At 35.8% G+C, this 19352-nt stretch overlaps 1 long non-coding RNA gene across 1 annotated transcript; it reads left to right on the plus strand.

Moving 5' to 3' along the window:
* Positions 1 to 17479: 17479 nt before the first annotated feature.
* LOC138129817 (uncharacterized) lies at positions 17480 to 18677 on the plus strand. The gene is made up of 2 exons (XR_011159398.1): positions 17480 to 18492; positions 18545 to 18677. It is a non-coding gene; the product is annotated as an uncharacterized lncRNA (long non-coding RNA).
* Positions 18678 to 19352: the final 675 nt, after the last annotated feature.

Raw genomic sequence — 19352 nt, forward strand, 5'->3', positions numbered from 1 at the left:
ATTTCTCTATGGCTTCTCTCATATCATCAGTAGACCATACACAGTATTTTCGTTTTTTTTTGGTGGCAGGATTAATTCTGTAAACATGAGGTACCTATTACTGCTGTAGACTATAGACGACGTCCCCTATATGCCTAAATTGTACCGGTACGATTTGGGAAACTAAGAGGTGGTACAACCTAGGCAACCGATCACATTTTCAAGAAAAAATTTTTAAACAAAATTCAGTTGAGGTTATGAATTTAGTTTGAGGCGTAAAACGTGCTAAATATAACGATCTTTCATTATAGCTAGCACTTAAAGCCTTAATTGTATTTATTTCAACAGGATTCCTTACGATAAAGTGTCAAGAACTTACATCTCGAAACTACGAAACACTTTTCACTAAATCTTGTCCGAACGGGTTGGCGCCAATCTGTGAATTTTATACTAAGGAGCAGTCGGTATGAGTGCTTCGTAAAACCGTCCTCAGATGGGGCGGCACTTACACTATTTACGAGAAATAACGGTGGTACGATTTAGGAGGCGGTACAATTTCGGCGACTCTCCCCTATAATTTTATCAGTAGGTGGAGGAAAAAATTTGTTAATTCTTCGTGAATAAATCTTGCCACAGTGGCATTGTTTGTTCTTTCCAATAGCTTTGTACTAATTAAATACGATTCACTAGAATTCTCACCACACAACGATCCGATTAACAAATTTGCTATATATCGACCACGAGAATCAGTTGTCTCATCTACTTTGTTTCAAGATATATTTGATTGACATATCATTTATTAAAATCGGATAAAAAATAAGGAAGTTATAGCACCAAAGGTTTTTCTTAAAACACCCGGTATAATTTGAAAACACGTGATGCCTAATGCTATTGGTTCTCAGAGGATCAAAATAATGAGCTGAAAGCATCCACATTTGTTTCATGTCTCCTAGATTATTTAGAAAAGAAATGCATTCCCTCACCTGCTTCTAAATATGGAGACAATTTCATTGCCTGTAGATCCATTCACTCCACTCCACTCCATCCACACATTCACTCTTCAATGCTCTCAATTTATCAGTTTTTTTTCAAGACGAGCTCGATCCTTCTGATTTCTATGTGCAATGTATATACTTAGCTTCCAACAGACTTCCTTTGTTGTAGGAACAATAAACGTTGCACTGGTCTTTTTTAAGTTCATATATCGACAAGTTTTTTTCCTTAATCCTCTGATAGAAATACTTCTTGGTTAAAACATGTACATTGTTTTCTTGACAATGCGTTTGATATAATTTGTACACCTCGGTTAAATTTTTAAATGCAAGCATTCGGGGCACTTTTCCAGATTCCGAATTATTATCGGAAATTTTCGCATTGTAAATTAAAAATGTTATTTAATAAAATTCTTCAAGTTTAATAAACAGATACCATTGGTTCAAGAAACAATGTTGAGCACGTCTTTCTGGAATAATGCGAAGGAAGCATAGATAACCCATATAAAAACTTGTCTATATTATCAATACCGGGACTCCTGCGAATTAAAAGTGATTGCCTCACTTTTTTTTTTGCTCTGAATGTTGGTGTATTCCGCAATTGCTATTGTTAACCCATCCTTGAATTGTCTTGTAGCCTAAGTAAAATGTGTTTAGAAACATGGTCCCACAGACTTGCAATTTTCTATTATTTATGTTTTCGTTATTGTATACAAATGTCCCTTGCCGTCGTGATTCCTCACTGGTTGTTGTTTTTCTCTTGACTGACAATTTCTCGGCGTTTGTAGATCTGTATACTTTTCTCTGATCCCATGATATTTCGTTCCAATAATACCTGAACAGATCTCTCAGAGTCTGCGATATTCTCCAAGAATTTCGACTCTTAGATTTTTTGCACAATTCTGATTGGCACGCTGGTTTTATCTTTCTTTGTGATCATTCTACATTTAGTTTCATTTTGCCATTTTTTGTTTTAGAAAACCCTAAGTATTTTTCACCACAATTCCGCTTCTGCTTATTTTTTTCTCGAATTCTTAGTTCTTTATCAGATCCTAGTTTTCTTTTTGTAGTATCTTCTTGATCAAGATTGGTCACATCGAGATCACAATTTTCGCCCACTGTACCTTCAGAGTTAGCAATCCTACTGGGCTCCAATTGATCAGACACTGAGCTCTCTTCATCTGAGTGTTTAAAGGATTGAAGTCATCTGATTCATCACTATGCGTGATGTTAAATAACATTCGTTATCTTGTAGAGTACTTCTCGAAGTTTTAGGCAGATTGTTGTCTTGACTAGTTCGTACGGGAATGTCTCCTAGGAAATTATCTGCGCCATAATTACCTATTGGTATTTGAATGGAGATAATTGCCCTGTTCATCTGTGCTATTTTGGAAATTATTTCTTAACCTATCATCAGTATAAGTAAATTTGATAATGTAATTTAATTTTTAGGCAGAATATAGCCTAAGGGAGTCCGTTTCGGCTCAGGGACGCGAGGGTCGCGGGTTCGATTCCTACCCAGGGCGAAATTAAAAAAAAAAAAAAGAAAAAAAAGGCTATATTCTGTCTCGTGATTCGGAAGTCACGTTAGGCCATTGGTCCCGATCTATTGAGTTGGTCATCATCCCTCTCATAGATTTGTAAACCAGTCCTAGACTGTGTAACACATTTTTTTTTTCAAGTCACATTCGCTTGCGTTTGTATGGTCATCTGCTGCTGTCCCACAATTTTGAAGAGGTAGCAATTCTGATAAGCAGCTTGAAAAATTATCGTCTTTATCACGACTAGCCTGAAGTGAGGAATTGAGAACATTCTCCAAAGTATCCAAAAAAAAAGGGAAATTTTAGAACACGGTTATTATTCAATTTATTTTCCTAGAGCCAACCATTCACGACGAGTATCTCAACCTTGCTGATAGTCCTGTCATCTATAATGTTAATACCGATAATATATATTGGTAATTTTTCTAAATAACTAGCACGAAAATTAAGTAAGCTACAAGTGTGCGAAAAATCATTTTGAAATTAGCAGTACAAAAACCATTAACCTGAAATAAAGTTTACACCATGTAAATCCCTATGGTTCATCGATGTGGACTCGTTTTCTTTTTTTGGGACACCTGTATATAAATAAAGTTTCCGTTACAAATCATCGGCAATTTTTTCATTTATCTGTAATAGGTAGCTTGCATGATGTACTGTAGTTTCAATTTGGTTGTAGGTCGTAAAATTTTATTGGATATTATGAACGATTAACGGGCACAATGGTTGGGTTTGAAAAGGTTGGGAAGCGGCGCGTGCCGTTTGCCGTACAATGCAAATATACCAAATATACAATACAGTCCTGCTTAAAATATTACCTGCTAGTGGTAAACTAGGATTTATAAGCCCCGCAAGATCTTTAACTTAAAGTACCATAAAATTTTACGACCTACAACCAAATTGAAACTACAGTACGGTGCACCAAAGTGACTTATTACAGCGTGATCAACAATGACTGAGTCTGTTGGCTATAAAACAAATGAAAAGTACTGGTGTTTTTTGATTCGTAATAGGCACTAACCGGGTTTTTTAACTTGAAACGACATTAAAAACATTTTTGGTTACATCTGTTATGTTTATGCTATTATAAAAATGAACCTTTCATGGTAAATTTCAAATTTACCAAATTTTATTGATTCCAACGGACTCAGTCGTTCTTGATCACACCGTATAACAGTCTTAACGAATATCGATATGCTAAATCGCAGTAACTGCATTAAATATGTGTATTAAGGTGATCTAGGGATAATGATTTCCTGTAAAAATTAGTCGTGATCACGGTAACTGTTTGAAATCACGGTGATACAAAACGCGGTCACCAGGAACGACGTTCTTGAAAAATCACCGGATCGCTCATCTATGATTTCCTGTACCAATACTACCAACCGTACAGTCAAGTGCCCATTTTTGGGACAGTTTTCAAATGTAACTGCCCACAATTTTTCACTGAAATTTATCATTATTGATGTACCTAAGTTTTATGCCATAAGTTGGGTTAGAGTCTGCAAAATCGATTAAGTTAATACTAGAAACAAATAAGCACAAGAACATTTTTTTTAATGTGCTCCAACTTAGGAACGGCTGACCTTAACTTGGGACGCATGGATAAAATACGCATAAATAAAATAAGAAATCATTTGTGTTCCAAGTTTTGAATACTGCACTTCAACTTGGGACGGGAATTTTCTTTTAAAAATATTGTAACGGTCCGAATAGGTTCGATAAATTAAGAATTTTAATTTTAAAATAATTTCAACGAAACTTGCGGTAATCGGCGGATGGATTAAGATGATGGCAGCCATCGTACCTCGAGGCTGAGCTAAATCTTCTTAATATATTATAACTGCTAGAATAAATTTGTTTTAGGTGGTAAATGTGTCGCTCAAATCGTTTGATTCTGAAGGGGAGTGAGTGTAATTGATTTGGCATTCATTATCTATCGACTTCTGGGTTTTGTGCACATAGTGGTAAAAACCTATCTTTTTAACATGGGCATTTGTTCTTTGTGCGAAGTGAATGCGAGGTGTTTTCCTTGTGATGCTTGTAAGAAGTCTTTCTGCAAGGAATGTGCTGATCTCACAGAGACAGAAGTAAGGGCCATTGAATTAAAAAATAGAAGAATGCGATTTTTCTGTAAAAACTGTGATGATGCCATTGCTCTTGTACCCAAACTAAGTGATATGATCAGTCAGCTACAGGGTCAAGTAAACCAGTTAGTGCTTAACCAACAAAAGGCAAGTCCCATTATTAACAAGAAGTCTATAATAAATGAGTTGCAGGATCGTCAAAATAGGTCAAAGAATGTCATTGTCTATAATGTCCCGGAATCGAGATCATCAGTTATAAATCAGAGAATTGTCCATGACAATGACCAGATTGCCATGACTTAGGTGTATCTGTTAACGTTTACAAAGTCACTCATAAGGTTGGGTAAGTCCACTGATAAATCTAAACCTAGGTCTATAAAGTTGATATGTAAGGACTCAGCTGAAGCATTGGATATGTTGCGTAACAAAAAAAAAGTGCAAGAATGATATTAAGCTAAGGAATGATTTAACAAAAATACAACGAGATTACCTAACAAAAATCCTGAACGAATTAAATGACAGAAAATCTCAAGGTGAAGTAAACCTATCTTTAAAGTATGATCGTGGCATCCCTTCTATTGTGTCGTTCAACGACAAATCTGATAAAAAAAAAATAAACAGTTCAAAGCGCGACCCTATCAATTTTTACTTTCAAAACGTCGGTGGTATAAAAACTAAGTTAAATAAGTTTCGTATTAATGTAAGTATTGAAGAATATGATGTCATTATACTTGTGGAAACCTGGTTATATAGTGAATTCAAGGATTCTGAATTGGGGTTATGTAATTATACAGTTTTTAGAGCAGACAGAAATTGTGTTTTGCTTAATAAATTTAGAGGTGGTGGTGTCCTCGTCGCAGTACATAAAAGGATTAGATGTTCTAAAATATTAGCTATGAGTCAGTGGCGGCTCGTGAACTCTGGGTGAGGTGAGGCCAAGCGTGAGGCGCATATTTTGGAACATTTAACAACGACATAACTAAATCAAATTGGGGATTCATGTTTGATGGTTGATCTACCTATGTTACCTTATCAAAAATCAAAAATGTGCACTTAACCAAATCAAAATAACCACGGAAAATGACACAAAGGTGACCAGCACAGAACAAATTATTATTCAAACTGTTTCTGAATTATATTAGTTGGCGCGAAGGCGCCGCGTCGCGACGGCCCGCTGGAGTAATAAACTGGCGTGATCTTTACGTCATTTTTGGGGGATGATTTCCTATTGGTTAAAAGGCGCGCGTTAAAATATATGGTGTAGCTCAATGCATGCAGCCAAAATTGTAGTACGAAAGTCCACGATGCTCACCGAGAGGCCCGGAAAATTTCATACCACCTAGCAGATAAACCATTCAGTGGGAGTCTCTTTTCGCTGGAATTAGACCATAATACGCATGCGCAAAGTGACGTAAGTGATGGTGACGTAAGATCGGCCTCGATTCGTAGTAATTGACGTGGCCACTAGTGGATGCGGCGCGACGATAAATATTTGAATATTTCGCGTTGCACTGGGAGCCCTGGATTTAAAATTTATCGCCCTCCAGTGGAACACAGAAAACAAAATAAATGCTTTGGATACTACTTCTGATATTCTTGCTAGAATTTACTAGTTTGAAAATATATTAAATTATAAAATAATTATAATATAAAAACAAATCTGCAAAATACTAATTCTTAAAAATACATTTTTATTTAAATTCTTGCTTAAATGAGGATGAGGCCAGGCCTCAGTTGCCTCACCTGACAAGCCGCCACTGCTATGAGTGAAATCTTTGATGTATTATTTGTTGATCTTCAGTTGAATAGGTCGAGTCATTTAATTGTGGGTGCTACCTATATCCCACCTTATGTTGATGTAGGAGTGTATGAAAGATATTGTTATATCACTTGTGATACCTTAGATAAATGTTGTGATAGTCTGATCGTTGTTTGTGGTGACTTTAACTTCCCCAATACTACATGGAGTACAATCGACAATAATATGACATATTATTAATTGTTTCTCTTATTTGAACATGTTTCAGGTAAATAAAATTCCTAATAGTATGAACAGATTTCTGGATCTGGTTTTTTGTAATGAACCTTCGGTTATGCCTTCCGTGGACCATGCACTTATTTTGAATGAATCCATTTTTCACTTGGCATATGGATTTCAGATTAATTCTTGTCTTAATAATAATCTCAAATTGCAGATTGAAGATGTGTATTATGACTTTTATCTTACAGGTTGAGTTTTTGAGCTACCTTAGACCATTGTTTTCGGTGATAGAAATCAAATATTATTCACAAGTGAGATAAAGTACTCACAAGTGAGTAAATTTGACAGCTGTCAGTTTTAATTAAAATTTGTAATTTTGTATTGAAAATACTATTTTGTTACAGAATATTATTTATTCAAAATTTTTACAAACTAGTTGAACACTAAACAATTACAAAATCTCTAATTCTTATTAATGGTAACATTAATAGTACAGTTCGTGTTGTTGAAGTAGATTTCTTTATCAGCATTGAAACCTGCTTCCTTGTTCTGTTCCACAATCGTGATTTCATGGTTTACTATACTTGTAGAACTGCTACTCTCATTTCCAAGAATTTTTTTCGCAATACCAATTTTATTTTGTAGAGAATCCTCCACATATCCCTCAACGACAGTGTCACTCTTCCAGCCACCGAAACGCTTCAGAGTTCTCACATCGGCACCACAGTCAGACAACAAAGAAGCAGCCGATCTGCGAAATGCGTGTCCGGTATACATTTTGGAGTTCTCTAACTTCAAAAATGTTGCTATCAATTCTGGCATCTTTCCGAAACTGTTAATGCCAACGGGTTGCATCGTACATTTTCCACTTCGATAACAAAGAAATAGTCTCATTGTACTCAATTTCTTTGGGCGCAAATTAATATATTTGCGATATAAATTAATAGGATTAATTCCAAATCCAGTAGACAACATTGTGAAAGACCTTTTCTTATGGGTCTTTGTGAAAGGAATATGGATCAGGAGGAGATCGCCTTTGTCTTCTATGTCAGTGATACACATTTTTACTAATTCATCGCATCTACAGCCACCAGCAATTGCGACAACAGCCACAAGCTAAACAAATTATGCCAAAATTTAATACCTCGTTGACATACGTCAAATGTATACGTACAGTGATTAATAAAAACCTGTCATCGGACGCGTTAAGAAGGAACTTGTCGATTTCATCCCTTGAGAAAATCAATGATTTTTTTGCTTCGTAACCAACATGTTGTTGTTTCAAAAAGGCGGTTAATTTGTTGTACTTCCCTATGTCCACATTCTCATGCACATTTAGCGCAGCTTTCAGCATTGAATACCTACTGCGCCCAAAGAGATGACGACTTGTATTTTCGTGACTATGTATTTATAAAATACCACATGTATTAGGTAATACATAAGGTAGATAGGTACTACATAACTTACCTTTTGAACAAAATATGCCAATAAAATATCTTCCGTGTTAGCTGCCAAACAATTATCTGCCTTCCACTTTACGAACAGATTATACTCTTTTTCGTATATATGTTTCGACTTTACCGGAAGCAAACTGGAAACGGCAACTTCCACGTCTAATTGGATATTTTCCGGTAAAACATCCATTTTTATCATAACGTTTTACAAATTGTGAAAAAAACAACGACATTGTTTATTTCATAACTATGACAATCATTGGTAACTGCGAAAACTGATACATATACATACAAGCATACTATTATATTTTTATAGGTGAATATTTTAATTGAATGAAACTTCATTTTTTGGATAGTTGCACCTGTAAGATAAAACGTCGTATATCACACGTGATCGAAATGCCATTATTATACTCGCGTATAATGCATTTCTATCACTTATAATATAATATACTATAAACATGCCAATTATGAAGCGATCAACTATCATCTCTGTCAAATTAATTGGGATGCAGTTTTTATGTTTAAGGATGTTAACGAAGCGTTGAATTCCTTCTATTGTATGGTACTATCGGGGCCAAAATACTTTGGTCGTCAATGTGACATAAATGACATTCAATTGTAAAGCAAACTTTAGGATGTTTAACCTTATTTTTTACTACTGTCAAAATTATTTTAATCTATCAGTATCATACGGGTGGGGTAAATCCCAGCTGCGGAGGCAGGGTTCAAAAGCAAAACATCAACATGGTCGCGGTTTAGACAACCTTCAGAAGCAAGTAAGACGATTCTATATTTATCAAAAACTGAAGGTGCCATATTTTTGACAAGAATAATTTGAAATTGTCATGTATATTGACATTAATACTTGATTTACATTTGAAGTGTCAAAAAGTGACGACCAAAGTATTTTGGCCGCGATAGTACATAATAAAATGTGTATAATAAAATTATACACATGAATTTAGCAGTTAAATTCAACTTATTAAAGGATACACAACCACATTACATTTATAAACCAGAAAGTTGTTTAGAAAATGACAATTACAAATTATATTTTGATCGCACAGTTTTAACTGACATTCACATTCAGCATAACAGACCAGACATTATTATTTTAAATAAACAACAAAAGCAAGCATATCTTTTAGATATAGCTGTTCCAAATTCACACAATACAACACAGACATATAATACAAAAATTAATAAATATTTAGAACTCTCCGTTGCTATGAGAAATCTTTGGTGTTTAGAAAAAAATTCGATTTTACCATTTATAATTTCAGCAACAGGAATAGTACCGCAATCTCTTTTCAAAAATTTAAAAATTTTGGACTTAGAGAACACATTGGTGGTTGAAATTCAAACAGGTATATTATTATACTCATGTCACATCGTGAGGAAATTCCTTAACATTGACACAGAACATAAAACACAAAAAAGTCAAAATGTGGAGGCGAGACGCCGGTAATTATGTTGATAAGCACTGCGCTATTACTTGATAGTATTATCCGTAATAGTGTATGTACTCCGGCAAAATTGCCGTGCCGCCGGGTGGAGGTGGGATACGAAAATAATAATAATAGACCTTATTTCTCAAAAAAAACAAAGATAATACATATAGGCTCTGCCATTTCTATTGAAATACCACCTGTTGGATTTTTCCTAAAATTTAGCAATGTGTAACAGGTTCGGTTGGTTGTAAAACGGCTTTTAGTGAGAAATTTGAAATTTTGACATTTTCTAGTTCCTAAAACGTCAAAGCAAATTACTGTCAAAATAAGTATGATAAATTGATAAATCAATGATCTAACTACACATTTAGCAATTATTTATCTCGTCGACGCATCGTGCATTCTTAATATATATAATAATTTAATATAAATGTCAATAGAAATCTAAAAATTTTACGCCTGCGAGTCCTACCACTACAAATGTGAGTGAGTGGTTTTTAGCGTGGTTATCTGTCGTGGTTAGTGTTCCTGCTGGAAGGTGGAAGGTAAAACTCAAGGGAAACTCAAAGAATTTTAATCAATGAACAAGGAAATTACAAAATCAAAGGATTGGCGCCAGTTTTGGAATCTTGAAGGATTTCGCCTCTCAGGTGTGATTGGATAATTCTGTAGACAGTAATATCAGATACCTATCTGGAAAAAGAAATTGGTATTATGGGGGTATATAGGCAATGTGGGATAAGATTGTAAGGATTAAAAAAAAATCAGGAGTTTGAGGAACTCATAATTGAATGAATTGGGGAAAAGTTTAATTAAAATGTAGTCGTTGGTGGGCCGATTTAAATAATACAACGAACTAATTGTAGCAGCACGCCATGCTTACTTTATTCGCCGCCATTCTCTCTGGTCGACAGACGACATACACTCCGCGCAAGGCGCGAATTTCGAATCAACATAAAATCAGCTACAGTTCGGCCAACCTGACTAGTGGCGTCCCGACACTCCAAACGCTCTAATCAAATTGGTTAACAACATAAGGTTCTGACAAAACATAAGACATTACGTAGAACATAAAAGACATAAGAGTTAAACGTAAGTCATCATAAATGACGTAACATACAACCTAGAAAGTCGCATCACACACAACTTAAGGAACAAACAACTTAAACGTAAGAATCATAACACATGTCACCAGATGGAAAGATTACGCATAAACATAAAACATGGCAGTTATGAGAAAACTAAGCTAGGATACAAAGGAAATATTAAATATAGAGAAACAAAGAAAAATTCTAGACTAGTTATCAATTGGACTGAGCCATAACTTCATGTTCGGAAGGCTACAAATGCCTTCGAATGGAATTTGAGTTATCTGAAATCCTTCGATATCACCGATTAAATAACGGTCATTTCCGAGACATTTTTTCACTTCATAGGGTCCTCGGAATTTGGGTAGTAGTTTTTTATTAATTCCCGGAGTAACGTCTACATTTCTTATCATTACAAAGTCGCCCATCTTATAGTCATAAGGAGTTTTGTGTTTACGATCATAGTATTTTTTATTATAGGACTGGGTTTTTGTATTAATAACTTGAGCGTTTGCCCTAACATCATCTAAATTTCGATTTTTATCTTCGATATCTAAATAATATCTAACTAGGTCATTTTTGTCTTTCTGATTGACCCCGAAAAGTAGCTTAGAAGGAGAATTCCCGACAGATCGACAATAGGAATTATTTATTGCAAATTCAACATCGGGCAAAGCTTTGTCCCAACGATTACGAAGATCTGATAGTTTCGACAATATTGGAGTTAAGTCCCTATTGACCCTCTCGATTTGGCCATTGGCCTCAGGAGTACCTGTAGCAACCTTGACATGTGCGAAACCATATTGTTCTATGAACTTTTGAAATTCAGAAGACGTAAAACAAGAGCCTCTATCAGAAATTAAGCGGAATGGTACACTGTAAAACCTAAAGTACGTTTTTAACGACGAAATTACCTCACAAGTTTTAGTAGACTTTACCGCAAACAGAGTGACAAATTTTGTAAAAGAATCAATGACTTCGAGAATAAATTTCTTACCGGTCGGAGTCTTTTCTAGCGGTCCGTAGTGATCAACATGTATAGTCATAAACGATTTGTCGCCTTTTGGAATATTATGAAGAAAACCTTCCGTTTTCCCAGTCACCGAAGCGTACGTGATACACTTTAAACAATTCTTTATATGAACACGGACCTTCTGTCTCGCATCCGGAAACCAGTACGCACGACTTAAATATTCGTAAGATTTGTCAAAACCAAAGTGCCCTAAATTGTCATGACATAACGTTAAGATGTTCTGTTCCATCAAACTTGGAACATAAAAGAGGAGTTTATCATTAGCTTTCCGATACACTAAACCATTTCTGAGTTCGAACTTTTTACTCTCTCTTACTTCTAGTTCTGACTTCAAAGCTTTTATAACTGGATCTAAATTTTGTGCTATGGCAAGGTTCTGCTCAAATGTGTTTTCTTCAATTACCATCACCGGAGTACAGCGACTCAGTGCGTCAACGTGCTGCATTCGTTTACCAGCGCGATGTTCAACCGTATAATCATAGTTTTCGAGGACAAGAGCCCATCTACTGATACGAGGGTTGATGTCTTTTTTATTCAAAGCCATTTTAACTGCGTCACTGTCAGTAACCACCTTGAATCTCAACCCGTGCAAGTACACATGAAATTTTTCAACAGCATAAACTATAGCTAACAATTCTAGCTCATAACTGTGAAGTTTGGATTCAGACTCGGTAGTGCGCTTACTCAAATAGCGAACAGGCCTAAACTTTCCATCATCCTGTTTCTGCAAAAGTATTGCACCGAAACCTTTCGAACTGGCATCACAGTGAAGTTCTGTTTCCAGCAAGGGAGAATAAATAGCGAGAAGAGGTGCATCAACAAGGGAATCTTTCAAGGTTTCGAAAGCTACAAGCTCATCATCGCCAAATTTAAACGCAGCGTTCTTTCTAATCAAGTCATACAAAACTCTTGCTTTTATAGAAAAAGATGGTATGAAACGCCGAAAGTAACTCGCTAGTCCCAAGAATCTTTGAACGTCTTTCGAACAGGTAGGAACGGGAAATTTTTTAACACAGTCAACGTTTTCGGGATTTGGGCGAATACCCGCAGAACTAACCAAGTAACCAAGGTACCGAATTTGATCTTGTAGGAAATAACACTTATCTAAACGAAACTCTAAACCGTGATCAGCGGCCAGAATAAAAACATCTTTGAGAATATCTAAATGCTCCTCTAGTGTTCCTGTAGCCACTAAGACATCATCCATATACAATATAACTTTGTGAGTACGAATTAAGTCAGAAAAAATGCCATATAGATAACGCTGAAATACTCGAGGGGCGTTGGTGAAACCAAACGGCATGCGGACGTACTCAAACTGTCCAAACGGCGTGATAAAAGATGTGTACTTAACAGAAGACTCTGCTACCCTTACATGGTGAAAACCTGATTTTAAATCTAAAGTGGAGAAGTGCTTTTTATCTTTAAGGAGATCCAAATTATCGTCGATCAACGGGGTGGGAAAGTTGTCCCGAATGGTAATTTTATTTATTTCACGGTAATCCACGCAAAGACGAGTTTCGCCATTTTTCTTCTTTACGAGTACAATTTTACTTGCATAAGGTGAATTACTCGGTCTAATTATCCTTTTTTCTAATAAGCCATCGAGAATCTTGCGAAGTGTTTCTTTTTCAGATAAAGACAGACGTCTGGGTCTAAAATAAATCGGCTGATCATGTTTTAACTGAATTACCATTTGACATGTGTCATCGAAATGATCCGTGTAACGACTTTTATAGTTTTTTTCGAAAAGGGTTTTCAGACACTCTTCATCCTTATAACCTACACGATCGCTAATATTTAGTTGGTCAACACCTACAGTCTTGCTCTCAAAATCTACGTGTAAAATCTCGTTAAAGAAACTAACACTAAAATTAGATGAATCATCTCTGCAACTGCTAGACTGACAATCAGACAAATAAACACTGTCCCTAAACTCGAATGAGCATGGTACAACAACATCTGCCCCTAAAACACAACTATAACCCATAGTGTCTTCAGGTACAACGTAGAATTTAACTCTAATTTCCTTTTGAGCGTCAATTGTGACATCAGTAGTAAATATGCCCAAAATTCTTAGTTCTGACTGATTAATGCCAGTGAAACTATCTTCTTGAGTTATAGGCGTGTTGTAATTACAAGGTGGAACATACTGTGACTTAACAAAGCTTATCTTACTACCTGTATCTACTAAGGATTTCAAAGTCAAGCGGTGTTTAAATCCCGACTTGTTAATGGGAGAAATACGTACCTGTACTGTGCAGTCAGAAGGCGCCTTAGCTTCTATAACACTAATTTGAGGCTTGTCTCTCTTTGGGCAATTCTTCAGTTGATGATCTGGCGAGCCACAGCAGAAACATGAACCTGGAGGTCTCTTTGCTTGGGTGCATTTACTTGCAACATGTCCCTCGGCGTTACAGTTATAACATCGTGTGGATTTCTTTGTCGTTTGAGACTTTTCTGAGGAGCTCACCGATGTAGGAGCCGACTTCGTTGAAGATAATTTTCTATCTTCATTTTTGACGTCCTTCATAATGGGTAGAACATCCGTCAGTTCAAATGGATTGTTAATTCTGACAAAATTTTGCAACATTCGGTTCTCTATTCCGTCTATCAAATACTGTAGTATATCTTCTTCACCAAGGCGAGCTTTATTCCCTAGTCTCACTTTGTCTGCATAGTATTTTGTGGAGTCTTCACCTCTTGTCCACTTTCTTGCTTCGAATTCCCGCATAACTTCGACTTTGTTCAACCTCTTCTTGAACATTTGTTTCATTTCCGTTTTAAAATCGTTCCAAGCCATTGTTATATACTGAACCTTGGACTGATACCACCCTTTCGCGTCTCCTCGAAGTTTTCCAACCGCTATTAGTTTGATGATGTTGTCTGGAACCTCATAAGTGCTTCTAACGGCGTCAACACGTTCCAGCCATCCTTCTACATCATCTTCAAAGCCCTCAAATGGTGGCAATAGAGCCGCAATCTCGCTATTTTGAAACCTCGGAGACGACGGAGCAACGCTTGTCGACACAAGAGGAGAAGTAACTTGCTGCCGGCGAGCCTCTTCCTGTTGAAACATCAATGCACGAACAGTACTTTGTATAAGTTCGTCAACCGTCAAGGTCACACGTCCTTGGGGTGGTTGGGCAGCACCGGCCCCGTTTTGATTGTTCTCCACCACGTCGAAGTTAAAACTATTTGGAGAGCTCATGATTGCTTGTGACCAGCGTCACAAACGGCTTCACATAACCAACTTTGACGCTCCACGATGCACTCGTGCCCCACTGTCCGATCACGCCTCACGGTGTTCCTCACGGCAAAGGTAAAACGGTTTCTACGTTCTACCCCACACCTGATGTTGTAGTCGTTGGTGGGCCGATTTAAATAATACAACGAACTAATTGTAGGAGCACGCCATGCTTACTTTATTCGCCGCCATTTTTTTCTCTCTCTGGTCGACAGACGACATACACTCCGCGCAAGGCGCGAATTTCGAATCAACATAAAATCAGCTACAAAAAAAATAATTATTTTGGTTTATTTCAATGTACTTATATGTATTAAGTATTTTAATAAACTACACTTGCTGAAATGCTTTTTTTTTGAATATTTCTTATACTGAAACCACAGAGAATCGACGAAACTAACACGTAACCTCACTTTTCTGCTGTTAAGTTAAATGAGTTATAAAAATTAATAACAAATAAAACTGCACTTAAAGTTTAGCTGAAGAGATGAAAATCAAAGTTACACTTAATTCCAATTTAGAACAATAATTTAAGGTGTCCCCTCAAGGCGCATGTGCTAAGTGGCGTGTGATAAAAAGTGCGGAATTTAATTTTCATGTTATACCTAAATGTTAGCATTGTTAGCAAATGTAAATACGTTCTAAGCTGAAGACGCTGACGCTTTTTAGAATGATAGAAAAACACCTTTTTTAACTTACGGAAAATATTTCTGAAATTTCAACACAAATTTTTCCGACTGACCACATTGGCTGACTTAAATGCAGTTTATCATATAATTTAATAAGAGTTCTCTTCATGTCAGCACCCATAAGGACTCGTTTTTTTTCTATTTTGCTCTATTTTCGCGAAAAAACAATAAATTCTTGATAATTATTGGGTTATAATTGAATGAAAGACGCGTTGAGTCAAATATGACATGACATTCAACAAAAATCAAGATTGGCAATAATAGTCAAAAAATTACTAAACATATTTGCAGCGTTGCCAAACTGTCAATCAACAAGTGGTGTTTCAATAGAAATGGCAAAGCCTTTACTTAACAAAATAAAAAAGTATCCTATTAAAAGGTGAGAAATATGAGGCGGAGTCTAGCTATAGCTACTCCACTCAACCTCCATAATAAAAGGAAAAGGAAAAATAATTTTATTTTAATTTAATTCAAAACCTAGTTCCCTTGAAGAAATGTAGAATATCTCAATTTCCTAGATGGTTTTCGAGTGAGGTAATAAGGCTTGTCCGTTTGAAAAAACAGTTGCACGCATAAATCCGCAAATGATAATGTTGATTATATAGAGTTCTCTCGTATTAGATCCTTATGCAAGTATGAATCCAAGCAATGTTATAATCGGTATATTAGTCAGGCTGAGGATGCTATGAATTCAAATCCGAGATCCTTTTGGAGGTTCTGGAGGAGTAGGAATGGATTGGAGGGTTATCCAAATTCGAAGAAGTACAATAACAAATCATCTACTGATGCAGGCGAGATAGTTAATTTATTTGCAGATTTTTTTCAAACGGTATATAGCAACTCCAGGGAAAACATTGACTATATCAAAGTCAAGTCTTTAGGTGAAACTTGCTGCAACTGCATTATATTAAGTTTGGATGAGGTCTTCAGCGGTATTTTGTCATTGGAAAATCCAGGTAGTGCTGGTCCTGACGGTATTCCAGCTAAGTTCTTGGTTCCTTGTGTTCTTGGTTTGTGCAAGCCCATACATCACCTATTTAATTAGTCAATTGGCTCTGGTGTTGTCCCTGATCTCTGGAAAAATAGCTATCTCATACCGATTCACAAGTCTGGAGATAGGGGTTTGGTTACCAATTACAGGGGCATTAGTATTCAGCCAACCTTAGCCAAACTGCTGGATCGTTTAATGTCAAACTAATTGAGAACTGCTTGCAAGCACGTAATCGATAGCGTTCAACATGGCTTTCGCCAAGGTAAATCCACTTCCACCAATTTACTCATCTACCAGAATTACAAAGTTGAAGCTTTTCAGAACGGTTATCAAGTGAATTTACGAAGATTTTTCCAAGACTTTCGATAGAGTGAATCATAACATACCTACTTATTCATAAGAGGGTAAAGTAGCAAAAACAACATTACAGATCCTTGTAATGACATCATCTATAACGACTGTTTTTTAAAATTTGGCGTCGAAGTTGGCGTTGAAGAGTCGATTGTGAATGTACTATACGGGTAACGGATCACGAATCAGCTGTTTAAATCTTACGCTTTTACACGAGTGGTCCGTTCTCAATCGACTCTCCAACGCCAACTTCGACGCCAAATTTAAAAAAACACCCTTTAGAAGGATTATTGTTCTTTTTTGCAATTTTTAACATAACACGTGCTAGTCATCCTCAAAAAGTATGAGTTTTATAATTATATGAAAGCAAACAAATAGGTCCGTTTTCTTAATATAAAAACAAGAGAAACGATACCTCTGCAACCCGCGCAACTGCCACATAAATGTTAGGCCAATACATAACAAATTTGCTATAACTGCTGCATAACTTGTCCTTACTTATAATGTTGCATATAACGTTTTTTTTTTTTTTAATTTGGCGTCGAAGTAGGCGTTGAAGTGTCGATTGTGAACGCACTATACAGAGTGATCAACAAGAATCCAAATCAGAGCAAGCGTTGCAAATTGTCGGTCACGTCGTAGCAAAATCATATGCACATAATCGGTGAAAACATGGGCGTAGACAATTTATGGTCTCAAACGCTATTTAATAAAAAATGATACCTTATGAATTTTAGACGTTGGAATTATAATTGTGCATTTTATTATTATTATAAGATAAGGGAAACAATTTATAAGATTAACAAGAGCAACATTTTACATTTGTAAGAGTAAGTAAATTATCATCTTTATTGCCAAACGCGACGCCACTGGTACGGAGATGCTTCGTTGAAATGTCACATTTCAAAATTCAAGGTTGTTGTTGTTGACAATTTAAGTGATTTAACCTAGAAAACAAATCTTCGATTTCGGCAAAGTTTACAGACGTTTATTGAAGTTGTAAGCAATAATTATCCCAGAATAAGTTGTAAAATGGGTTTTACCATTAAAGAGAGGGCATTTTTATTAGATTATTTTCGAAAGAGGGTGAAACAAGAAAATGAAAACTGGCTTTACTTTGTACCCCCTTACACCGAAGAATTTCAAGCCAGATGTCTGAACCTGATGGTATTGGTTATCAACAAGTTTATCAATGTCTTAAAATTATAATGCCTAATTTTAACACATCACAATCCATCATTAAGAAGAAGTCAGGTCAGTCCTTAGTTCAAATTTTAGAAACGGTGCAAAATGTTCGACAAATTATCAAGGAACATCCCTCAACTTTCGTAAGGCGTTTAAGACAGCAAGTTAAATTGTGTTATGGCACTTATCAGAAAATTTTTAAGAAGGATATTAATTTGTTTCCCTTTGTGTGTTGCAAGAAATAAAACCCACACATTACCTTAAACAAATTGACAGCTTCATAAGGGTTTTTGAAATTATGAGAGGCAAGTTTGATTCTGTCTGGACCACAATGGAGAACATTTTGAGCAGTTTTTGTGAAAACTTATTTTTTGACCTTGGAGTAATTTAAATGTTTTAAACACTGCTAGAAAAATACGAGTAAGTTCTCAATTACCCAAAAATTAGAGAATAATAACTTTTACACTTACAGAAAACAACAAAACAAAGAATTGTGAAAAATAATTATTTTTAAAATTTTGTAACTCAAGATTGTGCCTTATGAAGGAATTTTGTGTAACTGTGTGTTTTTTCCTTAATCAATAATAAATAATAATTAATTATAACTTGCTTTTAAATCTATTATTCATGAATTACAAAAAATTTATGAAGGCAATTAATAATAGATTTTTGAGAGGTAGGCAACCAACAAAACGAGTTGCACAGCAAGTAAATAAAAGCGGCTGATTCATGATGGAAATACGTTTCGATAAAACAAAAGATGAGGTAGCACTCTTGATTTGGTTTCTTGTTGATCACTCTGTACAGGTTATGGATCACGGATTAGCTGTTTAAATCTTACGCTTTTACATAAGTGGTGCAATCTCAATCGACTCTCCAATGCCTACTTCGACGCCAAATTAAAAAAAAAAAAACATCCTTTATGTAGGAAATAGGAAACAACGCTTTACATGGTGATGCTCCGTCTATTCACTGGATGGGACAGTCATTTATAATGACTCTGTATAAGGCGCTAAAAACTAAATATTTTTGTCCCATGTAAGGACGACGTCCAATAATTGGGCATTTGTGTTTGTTTCGGCGGCTGCAATTTGAATTCAAATTGTGGTATTACAAGCATCGATTCACCGTTAATCGTTCTTAAAATAAATCCACTAAAAATCGATTCTTTTTCAACAAAAATAATGGATTCTTGAATAATCGAATCGATTTTGGGCATCACTAGTAGTGTTGTAAGGAAGATAATAATCCGGTTATTAACCGGTCAATTGTCCGGTTAA

Source organism: Tenebrio molitor, chromosome 4 (genome assembly GCF_963966145.1).
Source record: "Tenebrio molitor chromosome 4, icTenMoli1.1, whole genome shotgun sequence".
Classification (NCBI taxonomy): domain Eukaryota; kingdom Metazoa; phylum Arthropoda; class Insecta; order Coleoptera; family Tenebrionidae; genus Tenebrio; species Tenebrio molitor.